The sequence below is a fragment of the Oryctolagus cuniculus genome, chromosome 6, assembly GCF_964237555.1.
Source record: "Oryctolagus cuniculus chromosome 6, mOryCun1.1, whole genome shotgun sequence".
Taxonomy (NCBI): Eukaryota; Metazoa; Chordata; class Mammalia; order Lagomorpha; family Leporidae; genus Oryctolagus; species Oryctolagus cuniculus.
In genome coordinates, this window is record NC_091437.1 from 74,897,090 (window position 1) to 74,912,721 (window position 15,632).

Sequence of the window (15,632 nt, forward strand, 5' to 3'; positions counted from 1 at the left end):
GAAGATGATCCAGGTCCTTGGGCCCCTGCACCCATGTAGGAGACCTGGAAGAAGCTCCTGGCTCCTGGCTTTGGATCAGCACAGCTCCGGCCTTACGGCCATCTGGGAAGTAAACCAGCAGATAGAAGACCTCTTTCTTTCTCTGCCTCTGCCTCCCTGTAACTCTGACTTTCAAATAAAATAAATAAATTTTTAAACAAAATTTGTGCCCTTGCATTGGCTGTATATACAATCACATATTCTTGTTGAGCTCATTTCTTAATTACTTACAAAATGACCTTATATGTCTGTTTGAAGAGCTTTATTATTACTTTGTTTAAAGATTTGTTTATTTGTTTGAAAGTCAAGTTACAAAGAAGAAGAGATAAAGAGAGATGGCAGGGCCAGGCAGCGTGAAACAAGGAGACAGGGTGTTCTTTCAGGTCTCCCATGTGGGTGGCTGGGGCCCAAACACTTGGACCATCTTCCAGTGATTTCCCCAGGCTATTAACAGGGAGCTGGATCAGAAGTGTAGTACACTATGCTACAAGGCTGGCCTTCAGAATAGTTCTATTCTTGCTGTCTATTTGGTCTTGTCTGAGTATAGCTAAACTTTCTCATTCTTATTTTTTGCATCCTTTCAGTATGTGTGTACCTTCATTGGTGAAACTGACATTTTGAGATTCCATGATTGTATACAGCTCTTATTTGTTCTGTTGAGGAACCGTGTTTTTTTCCTCATACTATTGTTGAACTCTTTACTTAGTGTAGTATTAATCCTATGAATATAAAGTAAACTTAAAATAAATATTTGTAAAAATTGAGAATGGGAATAGGAGAGGGAGGAGGAAGAAGGTTTGGGGCATGGATGGGAGGAAGGGTAGAGTTGGAAATATCACTATATTCCTAAATCTATGCATGAAATTTATATACCTTAAATAAAATAAAATAAAGTAAAATAGCAAATAATCTGTGATACAATGTTAAGTATTTTAAATTTGTTCATTAGTCCTCCATGAATCCCTATATTTTCCTCTTAAGTTGTTCCCTATAGGCTTGAACTTCATTGCGTGTAATTCTACTAATAGTTTTGTGAGATCACAGATTTCAAAATAGTTTCTTGACTGAATAAAAGAGGGCTATACATAAAAACAACTCTGCTCATTGTAGGCAGCAAATAATTAACTGTTGTATCTTTTAATTGGGTAATTTAGATCATTTATATTCAAAGTTGCTATTGGTAAGTAATTAATTGGTTCAGTTGTTTTTCCTTCCATACTCCTGTTTGTTTTGAATCTCCTTTGTTCTTTAGCTAGGAAGTTTTTTGCCTTCACATTCACATTCTTTCATGATGCTGGTTGCTGTTATCTGTTCTTCTATGTATTACATAATTAAATATAATCTGTAAGGCTGGCCAAATGATGAAAAATTCTTCATTTTACCTTTATTAATGAATGAAAGCTGTTCTGAGTAAAATACGCTGGGATTTCAATTTTGTTTTAGAAGTTGGACTATATCTCCACATTTTCTCTGGCCTGTAGTTTTTCTGTTGAGAAACCTGCTTGTCAATCTTTGGGAATTCCTTTAAAAGTGACTTGGAGCTTTTCTTCTGCAAATTTTAAGATATTCTTTTTCATGTTTTAATTTTGAAAGTTTGATTCTAATGTGACATGGCAAGAATCTTATTTCATAATGGCTATTTTAGGCTCTGTGTGTTTCCTGTATTTGGATATCCATAATCTTTCTCCAAATCAGGGAAATTTTCTATTATTCCATTAAGTACATTTTCCAAGCCTTTCTGATTTTCTGTTCCTTCAGGTATTACTCATACTTGTAAAGTTGGTTGTTTGATGGCATTGAGTGTTGATCCCAAACACTCTTATTCTTACTAATTTTTCCTAGGCTAAGATATGTCAAAAGACCTATTTTCTAGATTGTATTTTCTTTCTTTTACCTCACTTTCTTCTGTTGTTCTCTCCACTCTTTTTCATTTGATTAACTGAGTACTTCATCGCTAATATTTCTTCATGGTTCATTTTCTTTTTTTTAAAAGATTTATTTTATTTATTTGAAAGATGGAGTTACAGAAAGAAGTGGAGTCAGAGAGAGGTCCACTGGTTCACTCCCCAGATGACCACCATGGCCAAAGCTGCACCAGTCCAAAACCAGGAACCAGGAGCTTCTTCTGGGTCTCCCATGTGGGTACAGGGGCCAAAGTACTTAAGCCATCTCCTACTGCTTTCCCAGGTGCATTAGCAGGGAGCTGGATTGGAAGAGGAGCAGCTGGGACTAGAACCAGTGCCCTTATGGGATGCCAGTGTTTCAGGCCAGGGCTTTAACCCGCTGCACCACAGCGCCAGCCCCATGTGTGGCTCATTTTCAGCATCTCTATCACTTTGCTGAATTTCTCCATGTCATGTAGTGATTTATTAATTTTGTTTTACTCTCTCAGTATTTTTGAATAGTCTTGCCACTATACTTTTGAATTCTTTTATAGGAATTTAATCAATATCTCTTTCTCCAAGATCCAATATGAATGTGTCGCTCCCCCTCTTCATGGAGGAACGACACTAAGCCCTGCCTAGGCTTCATATCCGAGTCACGGCACCATTATGTCGCTCCCCCTCTTCGTGGAGGAGCGACACAGGACCCTGCACTGTTCTTTCGTCTGCTTGGCCCTCCCCGGGTTTGCTGCTGGTTCTTCCCGGGTTGGCTACTGTCCCTTCCACCTCCGTGGAAGGGCGGTTCCCCCTGGCCACTTTCCCCACTTCCGCAGGGGAGCGGCACACCGCCGGCCGGCTCTCTCGGGGGCTGCACAGGTGTTATTCGGATAGATGTTCCCCTTAGATGTTCCTGGTGCATGCTGTCTCTCTCCTCCTTTATAGTCCTCCTCCGCCAATCCCAACTCGGCTGCCCACACGCCAAGTACGCTGCTCTCCTCCAATCAGGAGCAGGATCAGCTCCTAGAGGTCAGCACTCAAGTTGGCAAGAGGCAGCTGCGTAGAAGCTGTTTTCTCCTCTCCCAGCGCCATATTGTGGGAGAGCAGATGCATAGAATAAGTCTTAATTCAAGTAACTCAGTCCATTCCGGGTTGCTCCCCACAGAATGAATTATCATGTTCTTTTGGAGAAGTAATATGCCTTTCTTCCTCATTTTTCTGATGTCTTTACATTGATTTTTGTGCATCTGGGAAATCTGTTGTTTCCTATACTAATGGATGTTTTATGTTGTTGCTGTTTATTGAAGGTTTTCTTCCTAGAGATGTGCCTCTGAGTATTGATTTGGTAGAGAACCATATCTTTTTATTCAGTTAGATACTGTAGTATAATCTACAAATGCCTTTATTGACTGTAGGTGATGATAGCAATAACAGGGATCCTGTCTATTCCTGAGGCTCTGTGTGATCACTGAATTTCCTGGTATGTAGGTCTCTATCCATCTCTCAAAGGAGGGACTGGCATGATGATCTTTTCAGGCACTGTGAGCAGGCCTTGTTAGTATTCATATGGCTGGCAGGTTGATTACCAGCCAGTATCCAAGCAAGGCACTGGAGTGAACTTGGGGCTAGCTCTAGGAGCTGAGTAGATTTAGACAGTCCTTGCTGCTGCCCAAATCCAGAGCTCCGAGCTTTGTACCCATGCTGGATGTAGGAGTTGGATCCCACAGATGTTGTCTATTAGAGTAGGTAAATATGTGAGAGTGACTTTGGTTCTATATCAGCAGGGTAAGTTGTGTAGGGCCACTTTCTGTGTGTTGCTTACTGGTTTGAGTTGGGTGCAGCTACCTCAGGCCCAAACATCAAATGAACATCAACATCCAAACACTGCAGCTTCTGTGGGAAAGGCTGAAGCCCAGAGCCCTGGGCCCTGCACATAGCCTGGATTCAGTGAAAATTCTCTAGGCCAGAATTCTCAGTAAGCCATAGTGTTATACTGTGTTAGGCTCAATACAAAGAAGTCTTTTTGCAATTCCCAGTTAGTGAGGTGTTGTTGGTCTAGGTGGAGTACCTAAGGCTTATATCTGAGCTTCAGGAATGCATGGGACCAGGGAGACTGGGCCACCGTTTATGTGTGGAATAATAATCCCTATTTACGCCAGAAATGAGCATGGTAGAGTGTTTCTGACTACAGTTAGTGGGGAGAGGGACATTGGAGCTGACTGGTATGTTCAGATCCCCACCTTTTCCCTGTGCCAGGGTAATCTCGCTGATTCACAACTAAGAGTGAGCTCATGGTGGCATTGTACTTCATGTACCCAGATGTGTGCACACTCCAGAGGCTGACCCATGTGCCCTAAGCCCCCACTGTGATAGCCATCCTCAGTGTACAAGTAGCACTGAGCTTGTGCAGAATGTGCAGGTACCACATGGGCACGCAGGTGCAAATTGTGATTTTTCAAGTGGTTAAGATTTTGGAGGGTGAAGTGCAGTTTGAGGCGGTAGGGAGAGGATGAGTCTCAATTCCAATGTTGTGGGCCTCCCTCTTCTTAGTGCCCTGAGGGCTATCACAGCTGCCCTACAGCCACCGTCTGCTGCATCCCAGGGCACTTTGTGGACTGAACACCAGGGCCACTGTTACCCTGCTGAGCCCAGCTGGACCCATAGGCTCAGTCTGCCATGATGGAATGCAAAAATGTCTCTGGGATCTCTGGAAAGAAGGCAGGCAAGAACTTACAAGCAGCTTGCTCCTCAAGGTAGTATCTTACCTGCTTCAATCTGTGGTCTAAGGAGAGGAGGTGTGAATCCTGTGTGTTCCCTCTATGAAGTCCAGGAGCCTCAAGTTTCCAGGGAGTGCTTCTTGATGAGCTGATGGTCTGTGGCAGTTAGATACCTCTCAGGCAGTATCCCCTGGGTGAGAGTTCTGGGCAGACAGGCTCCATCTATACCCTCCTGATCTCCCCCAGGTGCAGAGCCTCAGACATTGCAGGGATTGGCTTTGTTTTTCTTTCTATTCTAGCCATACTGCTGACCATGCTATGGATGCTTCATTGTGTTCCAACTTCTTTCCTGCTGCCTCTGGTGTTGTCCCTGAAGCACTCACCTGTAGACATAGCTGCCTTGCAGTATCTCAGTAGAGGAGAAGACAAACTTTGGACCTCTCTATATGGCCAAATTGAACCCTCTTGTTTATATTGTCTAAGATTTACAAAGTTACTTATTCAGTTAGGTTATTTATTGGATAGTCAGACAGACAGAAATATAACAGAAGAAAAATCTCCTGCTGATTCACTCCCCAACTGCCTGCAATGGTTGGAGCCGGGTCATGCAGATGTCAAGAGCTGAGAAGTCCATGCAGGTCTCCCACATGCATGGCAGGGACCCAGCTATTTGAGTCATCACCTGTAGTCTCCTGGGTGCTCATTAACAGAAAGCAGGAACTGGAACTCAAATCTGGGCACTTTGAAATGGACCTCCTATGTAATGTCTTAACTGCCATGACAAACACCTGACCTTGCTATCTGCTTAAAACTTAAGGTTGCTACTCTTGTCTTCCTTTCAGTCTTGATTTTTTTTTAAACTTTTGAAAATCCTGGTCAGTTTGTTAGGGGAATGGGAATTTTGTTTTTTTAAAGACTACTTTTATTCTTCATTAAATATTTTATTTATTGTTTATACTATAAGTTATGTGTTTCTGCTTTTTAAAATTTGTTCCAAACTCTTAAATTCCTTAGATTCACTTTTTTTGTTCTAATAATTTCTTGAACTAGAAGTCCTAGGGAGCAAGAAGCTTTGCTGTGAAGAACTGCATAGTAGGCCAGCGCAGTAGTACAGTAGGTTAATCCTCTGCCTATGGCGCCAGAATCTCATATAGGCACTGGTTCTAGTCCTGGCTGCTCCTCTTCCAATCCAGCTCTCTGCTGTGGCCTTGGAAAGCAGTAGAAGATGGCCCAAATGCTTGGGCCCCCGCTCCTGCATGGGAGACCAGGAAGAGGCACCTGGCTTCTGGCTTCTGGCTTCAGATCAGCACACTTCCCGGCCGTTGTGGCCATCTGGGGAGTGAACCAATGGAAGGAAGACCTTTCTCTCTGTCTCTTTCTCACTGTCTGTAACTATACCTCTCAAATAATAAAAATCTTTTTTTTAAAAAAAAAGAACTGCATAGTTCTTATGCTATGCAGGCCTTACTCTCTTTGGCACAGACTACTCACCCATAGATAATATGTGAATGAGTGGATATGACTCTGTTGCAGTAAATCTTGCAAATTTGTTTTAGGATTATACTTGCCAAGTTTGTTTTAGGATTACATCTTGATTTATTTATAATGGTTTGACTCCTTTGTCTTCTTTCTGTCCTTTGGCATGCGTTTTATGTATTTTAATAATACACATATTTTAGAAGTCACAAGATATATTATTAGTTTCACATAAGTACTTATGTAAATATATCCTACCTTTAGTCTTCCTGTTTCTCTTTACTCCTTCCTTTTTGTGGTACTTATTTCTCTGCCTTGAACATGATTGCTATTTCTCTTGATGTTATATTTTAGAGAGTGTGTATTTGTTTTCTTTTTTTTTTACTTTTATTTAAACATTGTGCAGCCATATTATGATGAAGCGTTCAGCTAAAGCAGTTGCTGACAAATGAAGAATTGTCTGGAAGTGTCCAGATGATTCTTTACATTTTTGTTTTATGGCACCTCAATAATTCAATAGCTTTTAGCAGTTGAATAGATGACATTCAATAGATATTACAGTACTAAGCACTTACAAATGTAGCACTACTCAGAATAGATTTCATGGCATTCAAGTTGAAGAGCTAATATGTCACTCACTCATTCCTTCAATAGACATTACTTTAATGTCTATAAGTGGGAAGCTCTCCCTGAAGAAATTCACGAAATTATGGCAGTGGATTCAGTGAGGGGGTAATACATAAAGCAGGATAAATGACTGGTTGATGATTACAAATATAGAATATTATTTAGCATTCCTTAAAACCTACGATGTTATTTCTTGATTGTTTTTTGCCAAAGACTGTAATTTTAACCTCGGTGAAGTAATACCGTTCATATTTAATCACAGCCAAATTGTGTTACTGTCAAATACAATTATGTAGATGTGAACTAAAGCACTGCTATATTTTTACCAATGATATGAAGGCTTGTGTATATCATATGATAATGGCATTGATTCATTAATAAAGTTTGGTTTAAAATCTGAAACATGGCTTAATGTTGCAGTATCAAGAGAATTAGGAGACATAGATTATGGAAACTTTGATTGGCCTTTAAATCCCTCTAAGTTTTTATTTTCCTTTTGTGCAAAATGAGCATATGCATCTACCATATAAGGATACTCAAAAAGTTCATGGAAGATCTAATCAAAACATTTTAAAAATTGATTTATTTGGGGGGACTGGCACAGTGACTTAGCTGGTAAAGCTGCTGCCCACATGCTGGCATCCCATATGAGCACTGGTTCAAGTCCCAGCTTCTCCACTTCTGATCCAGCTCCTTCCTAATGCTCCTGAGAAAGCAGAAGAGGATGATCCAGGTCCTTGGACCCCTACATCCATGTAAGGGACCTGGAAGAGACTCCTGGCTCCTGGCTTCAGATTGGCTCATCTCCGGTGGTTGAGACAATTTGGGGGGTGAACCAGTAGTTAGAAGATATTTCTCTCTGTCTCTCTCTGCTTCTGCATCTGCCTCTCTGTAACTCTGCCTTTCAAATCTTTTTTAAAGATTCATTTATTTATGTGAAGAGCAGAGAGAAGAGAAAGAAGGCGAGAGAGACAGTAAAGGGGAAGGGAGAGAAATCTTCCATCCTTTGGTTTACTCCCTAAATGGTCACAGCAGCTTGGGCTGGGCCAGGCCAAAGCCAGGAACCAGAAGCTTCTTGCAGGTTTCCCAAATTGGTCTAGAGGCACAGGAATTTGGGAAATATTCTGCTGCACTCCCAGGCACAAGGAGCTGGATTGGAAGTGGAGCATGTGGGACTAGAACTGACATCCATAAGGGATACTGGCGCTGCAGGTGGAGGCTTAACCTTCTGTCTCACACCACCAGCCTGAAGATGTTTATTTTCATGCAAAAGAATTTGAAATTAATGCATGATTTGTTTCATGATACACATTTTGCATCTGAAGACTCCTCATATACTTGTCTGTACATATATTATGTGTGTGTGTGCACATATGTATGTGGGAACATAATATTTATCTATACTCAGTGTCGCTCCCCCTCTTCGCGGAGGAATGACACAGGACCCTGCGCTGTTCTTTTGTCTGCTCGGCCCTCCCCGGGTTTACTGCTGGTTCTTCCCAGGTTGGCTACCGTCCCTTCCACCTCCGTGGAAGGGCGGTTCCCCCTGCCACTTTCCCCACTTCTGCGGGGGAGCGGCACACCGCTGGCCGGCTCTCTCAGGGGCTGCACAGGTGTTCCTTCAGATAGGTGTTCCCCGTGCATGCCGTCTCTCTCCTCCTTTATAGTCCTCTTCCACCAATCCCAACTCTGCTACCCACACGCCGAGTACGCTGCTCTCCTCCAATCAGGAGCAGGTCCTGCTGTTTATTGGTTGAACTGGAGGCAGCTGTGTAGAAGCTGTTTCCTCCTCTCCCAGCGCCATATTGTGGGAGAGCAGATGCATAGAATAAGTCTTAATTCGAGTAACAGTCTAGTCTGAGTTGCTCCCCACAACTCAGTATCTATTTTAGCATGCATTATGGTTCAAAAGTTCTCAATAGATTTTTATCTAATAAGTTTTAATGAAGAAGAATTTAATCCCTTCATTTTTTCTTTGGTAGGCATGTCATCTACTATGTAATTCTTAAACCTAATGAAAATAATCAATAGCTTTGAGATGAAAACTATTGATTTGCACTCTTATAGAAAATTTCAAATATATATATAGAATTTCTAGTTCTTAAAACAGTGCATTGTTTTCTGAGGTGAGGAGGTTTGAGATGGTGTCATATCAGGCTGTTTACTGTCTGAATAGTGGCCAAAGATAGAGGTTATGAGAACTGTGCTTGGAATAATGCAAGGATCTTACTAAATGAATTTTCCTATAATAGAGCCAAACATGAAAGCAGCTCAAAGTAAACACTCTATTCAAGGTTGCAAATTAAAGGATGTGCTTCTCGTGATGGATACTGGTATTTAATGTTTCCAGAATACAATCAGTGAATATATAAAGTGAAAACAAGTGAATAAATAGAAAAGCAAAATCCCTGAAAATAAAATCTCATGGAAGCTATTGAAAGCAGGATTCTAAGTAGAAGAAAATGGTTGATTGTATGAAATACAGAAGAAATATTGTGCAGAGAAATAGAAAATAACATTGGGGTGACTTTGGAGAGAAGAATTGATTGAAAAAAATTAGAGTGACAGAGAGACAGAGAGAGAGAGAGAGAGAGTGAGAACATCTGTCTGTTGGTTCGTTCACCTCCCAAATGGCCACAACAGCCAGAGCTGAACATGGGTGAAGCCACGAGCCAGGTATTCCATCTAAGTCCATGTATGAGCGTCAGGAACTTAAGTATTTGAGTCATTATCCTCTGCCACCAGGAGCATTAGCAGGGAGGTATATCAGTGGAGTTCTTTCAAATAAATAAATAAAACTTTTAAAATAATCCTTTCTAAGGTATTAAAAAATCCCTTGAACAAATTGTTTCATGTTCACTCTCACCAGCACGTGATTCTTTCACGTCCGCAGCATCTCCTTTTTCACTTCATCAGTGTAACAGGACGTGCTACATTACCCAAAGTTCACTAGGGTATTTCTCCCTGTGAGGTTCAGCGGTGCCAATCTGAGGACATTATTGTGACTTCTTGACACCGACATCCTTCCTCACTCTCAGGCTGATTTTCTCTGCCTGTTTGTCAGGCTCCTGCTCACAGATGTGGCAATCTAGCAACTCCAGTGTCAGATATGTTCGTCTTATAACTTGTGTTTGGCATGCGTGAAACGCTTTCTCTGTCTGCCTTCTCTTATTCACCAGTTCTCTGTCTGCTTTTGTGTGACAAAAAATAATCAATTTAAACATGAATTACTAAGTTTAATAGAAATATGTGCATATTATATGTATGCATATGTTAGATTAAAATATATATATGAATTTTTATAAACATATCTTTTCATGCAAGGAAGACTGAATTCAAATATTTTTAAAGAAAGCTTTATTTATTTATTTGAAAAGCAGAGCTACAGAGAGAAAAGGAGAGACACATGTGGAAAGAGGGGGGGAAGAGAGAGAAAGAGAGAGAGGGGGATCGTTCAAATACTGGTATACTACCCAAATGGCCTCAATGGCCAGGGCTGGGCCAGGCTGAGGCCAAGAGCTTAATTGTGTCTTCCACGTAGGTGGCAGTAGCCCAGGCACTTAGGCAATCTTCCACTGCTCTTCCACGCACATTAGCAGGGAACTCGATCAGAAGAGGAACAGCTGGAATTAGAACTGGTGCCCATATGGGGTATCAGTGTTGCAGGTAGAGGTTAAACTCTCTATGCCACAAATCTAGCCTCCTATGCTTTAAATTAATAACCTACTATAAAATCCAGAAATACTTGAGGATAACTTTTATTGCCATAGAAATGACTGACAGTCCTTAGAAAACTCTAAAAGGTATTGAGAGGACAGTAGAAATCAGATCAGTGAGCTCTCAAGTTATGTAATTTTTTTGGCACATGTGTACATTAAACTAACAGTTATAATTTGTTCAGAAATACTCAAGGCAGCTTAGTAATTGTTAAACTATAATGTCTCATAATACTAAATTAATACACCATGGAATCCATTGATTTTAAAAAGTATTTCAATAAATAAGATGAAAACAAAAATTGCCACTACTATCTTGAGTAAAAACAAATATACATTTTAGGTAAAAATAAAAACAAAAAATCTTTAGTTCTTCCTCTGCCCAGTGCAACAGGAAGTCTATGTGGAGACATTCTTACTAAACACTAAAATATAGCAATCAAAACCACAAGTTCAGAGGGGGCATTAGGCACAAAAGTTGACACACAACTTGAGACACTCACATCACATATTGCAGTGTCTGGGTTGGAGTCCCAGCAACTCCACAATTGACTGCTAACGTATACTCTGGGGAGCCTGGTGATGGTCCAACTAGGAGACTTGGCACCCAGACATTTGGAGAGTGAATCAGCAGATGGAAGGTTTTTTTTCCTCTCTTTCAAATAAATAAATAAGACTGCATTTTAATGGATTATTCAGTGGAGAACTATCCTTAAATCTTCAACAATATGCAAAGATGTTTATATTCCACCAATGACTCAGCAAATACTTGTTAAATATACAAAGAATATTATTCTATTTCTCCTTTAGGGGAAGTTGAGGCACAACTAAATGGACTCATTTGCCTATACTCTCCTTTATTAAACACTGGAAGCCAAAAGATAATCTAGATAATTGTAGTCTTTAGGATAAGACTATATTGAATAAAGTCAGTCTTGTTAATCAAAGAAACTATAATTTGTTTAAACTCATGAAAGAATTTTTATCAACTTTAAAAGCTGGAACAGAATGTAGCAAGTGTTATGAAGTAACAAACTCATATAAGCCTAAATTTATAAAAGATTAGTCCCTTAGAATTATTCTATCTAGGGAATGTGTAACATATGATTACATAGATTGCAGATTTGATCTGAGTGCATTGACTTTAATCAGCTAAAAATATCCATGGCTGCCACAGTTCATTTAGAGCAGAGAGGACAAATATGTTCAAGACATGCTTTAACTTATGTTACATGAAGCAATGGTTATGGTAATCAGAGAATGGAAAGAAATTTATATCACTGAACTCAAATTAGTTCCCATTTCACATGGGTAGTTGAGCTTCTCTTTGTATATTTTAAATGTCTGCCTACTGTTGGACATCAGATTTGAAACTAAAATGTCATGTAAAGTTATAATATTCTTTCCATGCTATGCATATGATTTGTTTTCTTTTTTTATTTATTGAATGGATTTTTACATAGATACAACTTTAGGAATACAGTGGTTCTTTCCCCCATGCCCCCCCCCCCAGCTCCCATCCCACCTCCCATTCCCTCTCCCATCTCCTTCTTCATTATGTACCATTTTTAGTATAACTTTATATATAGAGGACCAACTTTATGCTAATCATAGGTTTCAACAAATTGCCCCCATGCCCATACACAACATATAGAGTACAGTTTGGGGAGAGAATTTGCAGTCAATTATCATATTGCAATTCAATAGGGACAGAGGTCCTACCTGGGGAGCAAGTGCACAGTAACTACTCTTGCTCCTTTAACAATTAACACTCTTTTTTTATGACGTCAGTGATCAACCTAGACTCTTGTGGTGAGCTGCCAGGGCTGTGGAGGCCTTTTGTGACCATAGACCCCGTTGGTATTTGGACACGGCCATATGCGAAGAGGATGCTCTCTCCCTTCAGAGAAGAGTGTCTCCTTTGATTTTTTTTTTTCTACAGAGTCTTGTCTTTTCATGCCTGAGATGCTATTGCAGGCCTTTCAGGCCGACCAGGAAGCCTTATGGGTTGATTCTGAAGTCAAAGTGTTATTTACTGCAAAAGTTGTTCTAGGATTCTGCTGTGTGGACTGCTTCCCATGTTGATCTTTCCTTCCTTTTCTAATTCTATTATTTTTACCAGGTACTTGATGTTATTTATGTAGTCCATTTTAAACTTAGACCAGTCTATCTGTTGCCTTTCACATTTAATATGATCATTTTAACAGTGAAGATGGTGTTTATACCACTGATTCTTATGGGTTTGGAGCCCCATGATTAATTCTTAGGCTGTACCCTTAGAGGTGAGTCTATATGCCTGTATGCAGAACTAGACTGTTTCACTTATTCCCTCCCTGTTCTCTTATTCCCTCCCTTGTTTTTAACTGGTATCTTTTCCCAATTGCTTTAAAATACATATAATTAACTCTGTGTTACATAGAGTGTTCAGCATATAGAGTGAGGTAGAGAGATGAGAGAGAGAGAGAAAGAAAGTGGAGGGAAAAAGAAAGAAAAAAAACAAAAGGATATACACAGTAAAAAGTAACAATAGTTAACTGTCTCTCAACAATCAATCTTGTGGACATTATTTCTAAAAGTAACTATTTTGCTTCTATAGCTTTCATTTTAGCTGTGCTGTTAATTTTCCCAAATCAGGAACCTTAACATATATTTTTCAAAAGAGGAAATCCAAATGGCCAACAGACACATGAAAAAATGCTCAGGATCTCTAGTCAACAGGGAAATGCAAATCAAAACCACAATGAGGTTTCACCTCACCCCAGTTAGTGTGGCCTTCATACAGAAATCAACAAACAACAAATGCTGGAGAGGATGTGGGGAAAAGAGCACTCTAACCCACTGTTGGTGGGAATGTAAACTGGTAAAGCCACTGTGGAAAACAGTATGGAGATACCTCAAAAACCTGAATATAGACCTACCATATGACCCAGCCATTCCACTCCTGGGAATTTATACAAGGGAAATGTAATCAGTAAACAAAAGAACTATCTGCACTTCCATGTTTATCTCAGATCAATTCACAATAGCTAAGACATGGAAGCAACCTAAATGTCCATCAACCAAAGACTGGATAAAGAAATTATGGGATATGTACACTATGGGATACTACACAGCAGTCAAAAAAGATGAAATATGGTCTTTTGCAACAAAATTGAGCAAGCTGGAAAACCTCATACTTAGTGAAATAACCAAGTCCCTGTGGGGAGCAACTGGGACTAGGCTAAGTTACTGGAATTAAGATCTATTCTATGCATCTGTTCTCCCACGATATAGCGCTGGGGAGGAGTAAACTTCTACGCAGCTGCCTCTCACCAACTTGACAAACTGTGGGAGCTGATCCTGCTCCTGATTGGAGGAGAGCAGCGTACTCGGCGTGTGGGTAGCAGAGTTGGGATTGGTGGAAGAGGACTATAAAGGAGGAGAGAGACAACATGCACGAGGAACATCTATCTAAAGGAACACCTGAGCAGCCCCCGAGAGAGCCGGCCGGCGGTGTGCCGCTCCCCCGAGGAAGTGGGGAAAGTGGCAGGGGGAACCGCCCCTCCACGGAGGTGGAAGGGTCGGTAGCCAACCCAGGAAGAACCAGCAGCAAACCCGGGGAGGGCCGAGCAGACAAAAGAACACAAAAGAACAGCGCAGGGTCCTGTGTCGTTCCTCCGTGAAGAGGGGGAGCGACATAATGGGGCCGTGACTCGGATATGAAGCCTAGGCAGGGTTTAGTGTCATTCCTCCACGAAGAGGGGGAGCAACAGTCCCAAAGAGACAAACATTATATATTCTCCCTGATTTCGGAGAATTAACAGCATATGATTTATTTTTCCTTGTTACAAGTTCAAAAGAAATTTATATCAAGGAGATGGACAATAGTTGTACTTCTAAAGGCTTTTAATATATTTCTAAGACAAAACAAAAAAATGTATGTGAGCATTTTCCTGTTTTCAGTAGAAAGTGCCCTGACTAGGATATGAGCATCAATTTCTTCAAAATTATGAATAATTTGAATGCAGACTGCTTGGAATGCCAACGGCTTTTCCATGTCCCAGTCTCTGAGACAGGAACCAGTCTTTTAAGGGAAAGACAGATACATACAGGTAACTGAGCCTAACCTCTGCTCTGGAGGTTTTGCTTTGTTGGTTGGGAGAAGTAAATCTCTAACTACCAAAACTCAGAGAAAGGTGTTTATTTGGGTAAAATATGTACATTTTTATAATTTTCCTGAACACTGGACTACAGAAATTTTTGATTGCTTTATAATTGGATGGGATTTAAATATAAATTGTGCATTTTGAAAAGTGTATTGTGTTGCACAATAGAGCAATTCTCAAGCCTAAGGCAGTTGTCTAACTTCCATTCATTTCAGACTTTTATTTATTCGTGTCTATTAAGTTTGTATCTAAACACTGCAAGAATTTGATGCAGGGGGAAAACAGTAAGTAGTTGAAGTTTTAAGAAGTAGCTTTAAATTCTGCAGCATTTTTGTAAACAATTCAGGATTGCATCATTTAATTTTCTCTAACAGAACAATAAATTAAACACCTCAGGGGTCGCCAGACTGAGCACCATATTTTGAGGAAAATGTGGTGTTACAGAAAATCATGACACTCTCAGAATTAAAGAGCAGCTATTTACACGTGGGGAGGAGCTATGCCTCCCTTTTCCCAAACCATCATTGGGAAGCTGAATAATCTAGGATTTACTATGTATGTCAACTAAGTGCCACAGATCACGAAAGTTTAGGTTAACTCATTTTTATATGATGCTTAATATTTGTTTATAGATGTCTTTGATCTTTCCATTATAGCTCAGAAAGTTCTTTGAAAAAATTCAGGAAAAGATGATGGCAACCAAGATAATGGAGAATCTGTGTATAGTTATATGGCCAACAGAGAAAAGTGTTTATAAGATTTCCTAGATCTCTTCTTTTTCTGTGGAATGTGTTTTACATCTCAACAGTTCTTCATACTTATTTAAGTCTAAGGATGCCTCCTAGTAGTTCAAAATTATGTGATATCTGGGGCCGGCGACATGGCTCACTTGGTTAATCCTCTGCCTGCGTCACTGGCATCCCATATGGGTGCCGGTTCTAGCCCCGGCTGCTCCTCTTCCAGTCCAGCTCTCTGCTGTGATCTGGGAAGGCAGTGGAGGATGGCCCAAGTGCTTGGGCCCTGCACCAGCAT

General features: G+C 40.4%; 1 protein-coding gene across 7 annotated transcripts in view; it reads left to right on the forward strand.

Moving 5' to 3' along the window:
- SNTG1 (syntrophin gamma 1) overlaps positions 1-15,632 on the forward strand; it is a 913,627-nt gene that overhangs the window by 692,883 nt on the left and 205,112 nt on the right. The gene's annotated exons all lie outside the window — the stretch shown is intronic.